This window comes from Balaenoptera borealis (genome assembly GCF_965194805.1).
Source record: "Balaenoptera borealis genome assembly, chromosome: 2".
In the NCBI taxonomy this organism is placed as follows: Eukaryota; Metazoa; Chordata; class Mammalia; order Artiodactyla; family Balaenopteridae; genus Balaenoptera; species Balaenoptera borealis.
Window position 1 is genome coordinate 41462502 of NC_138867.1, and position 9039 is coordinate 41471540.

Here is a 9039-nt window from a genome sequence, read left to right on the forward strand (position 1 = left end):
TGTCCTTCAAATCATGGCTATGCAGCACCACTATCCCCGGCTACATCAGGGCCATAAGCCTACACGGTAATTACATGCTTTGGAACACTCCACTTAAGTGCATCAATAATATAGTGAGCGAACGTGTTCTTTAATTCTGCACCTGTAAATGGAGAGAAAAATAAAGAAAATGTCTCTATCAAGAAATAAATAAACAAAAAGGAAGAAAAATAAATTTGCCAAATTATTTTTAAGCTGCTTTGTGAGGTCTCCCTCTAAAACTCAGATGGTTAATAATTCAAAGTTTTCCATAAATAGAATCAAATGACCAAATAACTCTGCTTAAGTGACTGCAAAGTTTAGGACATAGAAAAATAAATGACGATAAACAAAAACTCCCAATTAAGCTTCATATTTTATCTTTAATGTACTTATTTCATCTGTGAATTACACAATCTCAAGCTACTTTTTCTCTCCATTGCCATGTCTCTATATAACTGCTATTATCGGGATTTAGAAGATAACACCCACTACTCCACGACATCCCACACAAAAGAAGAGTTAACACGTCGTGGCATTACAAAACAGTATTTCTCTATATGCAATTTATAATACATTTAGTACATGTTAGAATGAGGTGTGTCCATGTGTGTATGTGTGCCTTTTTTATTTCATGGATGGACTTGAAATCCACATTTTTTCTCAAAAATGGAAAGTTAATACAGTCAATTCGACAGAGAAGATATAAGTCAATAGAACCATAAGGAGAATAAGCAGTTGGTGTGAAATTGTAAGAGCTTTCTCTCACCTACATATTCCAATCCAATAAAATAAAATGAATATAAATAGAGTCAAAAATTTCTTCTGAAAGTCAAACATTTCTGAGTGACTCATTTCCTATATCCTTATGGAATTTCAGAAAAATTCTTGTGAAAATTATACACATAAAATTTATGTTAACACAAAAGTTAATGCTATAATTATTGGAAACAAACCAGGTTTTTAAGTGGGTCCATCTTAAGTTTTTCCACTTAAGAAAATAAGAAAAAAAATCTATATAGGTATCAATGTTTCTTATGCAAATTAGTCAACATTTTTAAACAAAGATACTCAATGTGCAATATGTCTTGGTATATTGATTTCAAAATATGAGTGCTATTTAAATTTTAAAAACCTTACCATAATTTCAGAAAACCCTTAAAACAGAAAAATCAGATATGTAATGGTTCAAAATTCAAAAAGGAAGCAGAAAGGATGCACTGAATAATCAGAATAAAGTTTCTTGTTTCAAAAAAATAATGAGTTATTTCAAAGTGAGGTTGTATTTGTTTTTCCTTATAATTTTAGGTTTGTAAATTGATGGATGTTCATATGTCTTACTAAATTAATGTTCAATACATGAGTATGACCTTGTGTTCTGTTAATTTTGACACATTTACTTCTTAGAAATTGTTATATGTCTCAAATGTTACTTTTGCAATTAAGAATATTTATTTTCTCCTTTATGTAACCAGTATACAGTCTGTTTCTAATGATAAATCTTTTCTGAAAAATATGCAATTTAATTTACCATGTGGCAATGCTAGTTAAATACTAAAATCATCCATTGTGTTTTCAAAACTACTCAAGCAGTTTCAAGCAACACTTGTTAGAATTATTAAGAAGTATTTAATATTAACTGTTTCTTCATGATCTCAGTCTTCTGAAGATTCTTACTGGTAAAGAGATCAGATTTTGAAGTTTGTATGCAACTCATATAGATACGCTGCTACTAAAACAGTATTCTACCATATAGGGAAACTACAGTTTTAAAGCTTAAGCCTGTTCCCAGGGTACAAATTACATTAATTTGGCCATGAACCATCAGCACACCAAATCCAAGATGAAACACTAGTTGATTTTTGAAGGAAATATAGATAATCATCTGAGAGTACAAACTTATTAGTATTTACGGTTTATTTCCTCTTCTGATACAGGCATTTAAGCAGGTCAATTGTTTACAACCATGTAAAGATGCATATTGCTGAGACTTGAATTATAAAATGTAGACTGGAGAGAAGTACTAGAGCTAAATTTCAAGTCACTGAGAAGGTTTTTTTTCTTTTTTCTTTTTTTTTTTTTGAGAAGGTTTTATAATAGAAATGCCTGCAGAATATTTCCAAAATCACAGTTACAGTAACACCTCCTTTTGAATACCTTATTAACGGTGTGTACAGTAAGAAACAAAAGTGGAAATGTTTAAGGTTGGATGTCCCAATGACCCCATATCCAATGTTTTTTTGTTTTATTTTGTTTTTGTTTCTGTTTGGGTTTGTTTTGACTTCCTGATTAGATGGCAATCAATAATATTGAAGCAAGGCAATTCTAAAAATTCAGCTCACTTAATTGGCCTACATCTGTGATCTCAATGAAAATCTTAACAAGAATGTCACCTTTGAACAGGCAACTGAGTGTGGGATATTAATCAGACATATAGAAACTATCTCTTGGTGTCATCTAGTGGTTGTATTTCATCACTGCATAAAAGAAACATCTTACTGGTTTTTCTGAGTAAAGATTGTTTTATTACATTTGTTTCTGACTGACTGGAGTGAAAGAAGCTGCCATTTTTAACAGACAAGAGAAGATTAGTAGCAATCAAGCCTTTCTGGGCTCTTCACCCTGGGCCCTTTGCTGTGCCTTCTTATAAGGTCAAGACACATCGACGGAAAGCTCAGTTATCGTACACTGGTGTGAAGGTGCTGTCTGCTGGCACATTTAGGCTGCATGACTGAGTGATTGGGTGCTGTTAAGGGACATCCACAGCTGATACACAAGGTATTTTCTCTCAGCTGACTGAGCAGCATTCGGGGAATTCTGAGAGACTGAGCTGACAGGCTAACAACCTGATTGCAGATGGCCATGGTAGGAGGCTTTGCGTGAGAGAGAAGAGTCCCCTGACCCTCCTGTCATCCGCTCTCTCAATCTCCATCCTAGGATAGGAACGCTGCACAACTACCATAGGGAAAGGTGACATAGTGAAAATAACTTATCCACAAATGTGCTGAAATGTCATCTCTAATGTTATAGTTCCTTTAAGACGAACTATAATTTCTAATATAACTTTTCAGTTTTGAAAGGAAAGGGCACCAAGGCTGGGTTGACAGAAATAAATTATCCAGATAATTAAGGCTAACTACTCCACTTTCTCCTACTCTCTGGCCCACGCACAGACAATAATAGAGCCCAATTATTTATAATCCAGGAATATTTTTTCTTTAAAAACAGGATTTTCTGTAAAACTGGTGTTTGAATGGCTCAAAATTATAATCATTAAGGAAGCAAATTAATAACAAATTATAATCAGAAAATTTACAAATTTTAAATTATTATAGTCTCATCGTGTCCAATGTAACAAAGATAAGGCATGATTTAAAAAATGGAAAAAAATGAGTGTGACACTTCATTCTCAATTTTCCACAATTACCTGATATTTTTAGGCAAATTCTGTGGGTTTTTAAAAATGATCTTAATGGATTTATCAGTATCAAGCAAGATATTTCTCCACATACTTATAGACACTTACTTTATATTACTAGGTGAACATTTTTTGTCGTTGAATTATTTTTCATTGATGTTTGCTTTTTCTTGTCTCTAGATCTCTAATGTTTTGATGTCTTACACAAGCACAAATTGAGAAAAATAATTAATAAGAATATGAATGTATATAAATTTCCTAAAATTTCTATTTGCCTTTGCTATAAAAGAATTTACTACTGCTAGTATCCTTGAAATGCAAATGTATGTACTACACACCTAGATACATAGATGTATAAGGTATATGTGTGTATATATGGAAAAATATGTGTATTTTATATTTATACACTTACATATAGACATATGTATACACAATATATATACATACATTTTTGCTGGAGAGATATATATCCACAGAAATGCTCTCGATTTACAAACATTTTAAGCCAAAATATATAGGAGCAATTAGTGTTGTCCATATCCCCTCAAAACATCACCTTTCTTTTGAACAAAATCACAAGACTAGATCATTTAATCTTGTATCTTGTGTGAGAGAGAATCAAGTTTGGTTTATGGTTGCTCGAATTCTGATCATTGTGCTATACATTATTTTATATTATAGGGCAAATGATTGAGAAGACTGAAATAGTTGTGTGGGAGTGTATGTGCTTGTTGCATTCATAAATCTCTCATCAGATTTTGATTCCACTTACAGGAACTATCCCTATCCCAAGTCTGAATCATACAACTATCATAATTTTCAGTCTATTAATACATTTTCAAGCCTACTTCCTGGTACTACAGCTAAAATCAGAATACAAAGAAAAGATTTCTTTGACAAATAAAACACGTGATTTAAATATCTTGTCTGAAGAAAATAGAGCTGTGTTTTAAACCCCTCACACTGACTTCATTTTAACTTTCTCAGTAAACAAAATATACACTGTGTAATAAGAAAATAGATGAATGTCTACCAGATCCAGCAAATAGGAAACTTAGACCTCTTTGTTAACAGAACAGGTTTGTTTACTACATCCAAACAGGAGAAACCTTAAATAGCAGCAGAAATTCTTGGTTAATCATCAACAAAGTAAGTAAATATCAATTTAATGTAATTCATTATTCTTGAAAGATATTCTTTGATATTTAAATTGGCTATGCTAAGTGGCTTTGCCAAATAGATTATTTTGTTCAGTTATGTGGCAATACTTTTGGGAACAAATTCATCCTTGACAAGTCTACTGGAGTTCAATTTCATTTTTCTACAGTGTTTAGGTAAGTTGTGGACAAGGTTATAGATTAAAAACACCTATTCATTGTTTTTCCTATCCATGTTATGTATTGCGGTAATCTGTGGTTTCAATTGCATATTTGTTCAAATGCTGAAGCTGTTGTAAAACTCCTTATTTGATAAAAATAATACTTCTCACTAATGTACCCTCATGACCCAAACTCTTTAGCAAGTGAATGCAGATTTCATACTGTAGTGTAATATTTCACAACTGGCACCTTCATCTCCTATGCCAGTTTGTGCTTTCTTCCCAACAGTGCCTATGCATTGGAATAATTGCCTAAATTTTACAGATTACATAAACAAATGAGAAGTTATGCAAGTCTCTCAAGCCACGTAATAAATTGTGGAACTTCAATTTGCTACAAAGCCTGAGCTTCTTTGTAATTTAATTTGCCAGCATATGGATCCCTTTCCCAAAAATAAGATAGGATAGTCACAAGTTTGTTGTAATCTAGTCCCTTAAGATAGCTTTCATTTAAAAGGAAGGGACAGCCTAGTGACACATTAGCTTTCTGCTTTTCTCAATTGTCAGTCTTTCCCTTACTCAACCACACATGCAACTGGTATGGTTGTACAGCTAAATAATGACCAAGAAGATAAAAGATAAAAGTATAATAACACAATCCTTATATCTTATTTTATAGATAAAACCAGAGCTATCTTTTGGATAAGAAAGACTAATTTGTTCCAAGTGGGTATAGGATATTTTATAATCTGCAATTTGTTCCAAGTGGGTATAGGATATTTTATAACAAGTGTTTTTGGCTCCTGGAATTAAAGGGGAATGGACATGCTCTCTTTCTTACCCTCTTTCTTCCTTCTCTTTACTTGTAGATGTAATTGCTGAATTTTTAGCCACAATTTTGCATCATGAAGTAACATAAAAAGAAAGGCAAAGCAATAAGATAGAGTTGCCTCGATCCGGATGATTCAGACAACATATTAGTCCTGGACTATTCATCGCTGGGCTGCTTTTACATGTAAGAAAAATAAAATTCTATCTTTTTGTATTAGATTTTTATTGCTGCAGGACAATTTACCACAAACTTAGTGACTTAAAACAACACCCACCTATTACCTCACAGATCCCATTAATCAGGAACCCAGGCATGGGTTAGCTGTGTCCTTTGTTCAGAGGCTCACAAGGCTGAATTAAAGGCATGCTAGTCATCAGCTGAGGGTGGCTCTCAGATCTTGCACATGGCTTGGAGGTCTCTGCCACTTGGTCTTCTCCACAGGCCCTCTCATAACATGGTAGCCTACTTCCTCAACTCCAGCAGGAGGTTCCCTGGTGTGGTGCCTCAAATCTCTTCTTTTAGGAAGGGCTCAGTCTCTTTTAAGGGCTCATCTGTTTCAAGTCAGGCCCACCCAGAATAATCCCCTTTTTGATTAATTCAAAGTCAATTGAATTGGGGACCTTAATGGCACCTGCAAAATCCTTTCATCTTTGTCATATAGTACACTGAATCACGGAATTGAAATCCATTATACTCATAGTCCGACGTTCAAGTGGAAAGGGATCTACAGAGAACATACATCAGGAAGTGGGAATTTGATTGACATCTTAGAATTCTAACTACCACCCTTGTTTAAACTATCATTATTTTGTTTTTTAATATACAGCCAAACCTCATTATAAATAATGCACTGCATGTTATATTTCCTTTGAAGTTGATGCAGAATTGTTTGTTTAGAAAAACTTGTATCCATCCTATCACAGACAGAATTGTTTACCAAGTATCTATAGATATACATGAATTTTTGTTTTAGATATCAAGAAATTTACTTTTAAATTTAGTGCACAAATAAAATAATTATCCTGAATCAACTAGGATGCTTAATCCCTTGTGTTCTATGTCTTTCTGCATTTTAATGACCCGATTGCACATTGTGCTTAATTTTACAAATCACCTCAAATTGTTTTTAAAATTAAAAGAAATAACACTACAAAGATAAGTGAATATAAGAATTAACACATGCTATGTTATATTTAGAATGGATGGTAAGCTTCATGGAAGGAGGAGGTGAGGTATTTTTATTTCCTTTTAGTCATTTGAATTTTCTATCTTCATATATTTTATTTAACCCACAAATTAAATAATTTGAAAAATGCTGCTGGGAAAAATGATATTTGCTTTTAGTTGTCTTTAAATTTCCACAGTGAATCCAGGTTTTTCACTAGATTTTCTACATGATCGCTACTTCTTATTAATTAATTGCTTTCCTAAAAATCTCCCATCCCAGAAGTTTACATGGCAAGTTGAGTTTATAAAACTTGCTTGTGATTAAAGAGGCATATTAATTTTTTCCCTTTTCCATTTCTTCCAAAGGGGCCAACAAAGGCTGACTTATAAGTGTGCTTTGTTAAACTAAGAGTATATTTTATTTGCCTTATATGAAAACATTCATTGTCATTCTGCAATTATCCTTATGATACAGACATTACCTGGATAAATCAACAATCATCTATCAGGATTCACAATCTCAAAAGCCTACATGGTCAGGCATGAATTATGAATAAGTTAAATAATTCAGGTATAATAAAATAGGGTACAGTGGAGAATGAGACAAACGGGATAGTGAACTTCCCATCCCTTTAAAGCTATACCTCCACATAGCACCAGCTGATTCATTCAAGGCCGAATTTATCAGATCTTCCAATGTACATAAGGAACTCATAACCCAGATTTCTAGTAAGATAACTCAATTTTAAGTGTTAATGTCACATTCATAAATTTAGAATTGGTATAGGCCAGAAAACATCACTTCTAAGTGAAGGTGGCCAACTGGTTGGCAATGAGAAATTTCTGCTCTAGACAATTCAATTGATTAACAATAGCAAATGCTTTATTGTTGGCTGTAAATACATGTTAAAAGCCTGACATATAATAAGTGCTCTTAAAATATAAGCTAATTTAATTTGATGTTTCATAGAATAAATTCCTCTTCTTCAAGATCTTCCTCTTTTATTAAGCCTCTTTCCTCTTTTAGGTCTTTATACCTAAAGGACCTTGTTACGAGATTTTTGTACATCTAATTACTTTTAGTATAATAACACAATCCTTATATCTTATTTTGTAGATAATACCAGAGCTATCTTTTGGATAAGAAAGACTAATTTGTTCCAAGTGGGTATAGGATATTTTATAATCTGCATATTATATAATAAATGGGTTATAAAAGTTCTTTTTTTTCTATGTACCATATCTGCTCAGACAGGACTTTAATCTCCACAATCATAATCAGCCCCTGAAAAGTGAGGAAAAGTTTTTTTAATTTTTTCATGTTCAAAGACAAAACGTGCTGTATCCAGAGGAGAAACTTGTACTCTACATGTTTTACATAGCCTTTGTTCTGCATTTATAGCTCCTGTCATATCTAATTAATCATTTAACTTCAAACTCTATTTATATATAATTGACCATTGGATTTCATGAGTGCAATAGACAGGATTTTGCCCATTCACAAATACTTTAGAGTATTGATAAACTTTGCTATGTTATTATTCTATGAAGCAAATACACATCAAACTTTAATCTGGCGGCTCTCTTGTGCTGAACTTGAGAGGGAAATCCATGCAGTCGTCGAACACCTACATTTCAGGCTATAGTTGAGCCTTGAACCAAGTGGGGCAGGGATTAATCACATATAATTTATAGTCAGCCTTCCATCCATGTTTCCTACCCATCTGTGATTCAAACAACCACTGACCCACTAACCAGTATTAGTACTGTAGTATTCACTACTGAAAAAATCTGTGTATAAGTGGACCTGCACAGTTCACACCTGCTTTGTTCAAGGATCAACTGTATATTATTCTGTATTATCTGTCTTAAGTTCTCAAACTGCACATGCAGCTGCACTGGGGCACTGCAGTAAACTCACAAGGACGCCATAGGATATTTAAAATCGAAAAACTTTAAAAGTTTGAAAGAAGCACAGTGATAGTTGACACCTGTTGGAATTCTGTGAACTATAAGCCCAAGATAGTTCACAGTTTCTGCATTAGATGGTGCTAGTAGGTATGATGTCATCATATCTTAACGAAGCTGAGTTTTCAGTGGTTCCTACGATAAAAAGAAAGAACCATGTATAAATCAATGCAAAACAGGAAATGAGGGTGGTGGTGTCCGATCTGATTCCCACGTTTGAGAACTTGTGCAATGCCGGGCAGCTGCATGCATGCATCTCATTACTAAGTAGTTGTGGTTATTCAAGAATGAACTAACATATTACTTTTTCTTTAAATT

At 33.3% G+C, this 9039-nt stretch overlaps 1 long non-coding RNA gene across 1 annotated transcript; it reads left to right on the forward strand.

The window, feature by feature from the left end:
• The first annotated feature begins 1983 nt into the window (after positions 1 to 1983).
• Positions 1984 to 7412, forward strand: LOC309624460. The gene is made up of 2 exons (XR_014241944.1): positions 1984 to 2070; positions 2107 to 7412. It is a non-coding gene; the product is annotated as an uncharacterized lncRNA (long non-coding RNA).
• The last annotated feature ends 1627 nt before the right edge of the window (positions 7413 to 9039 follow it).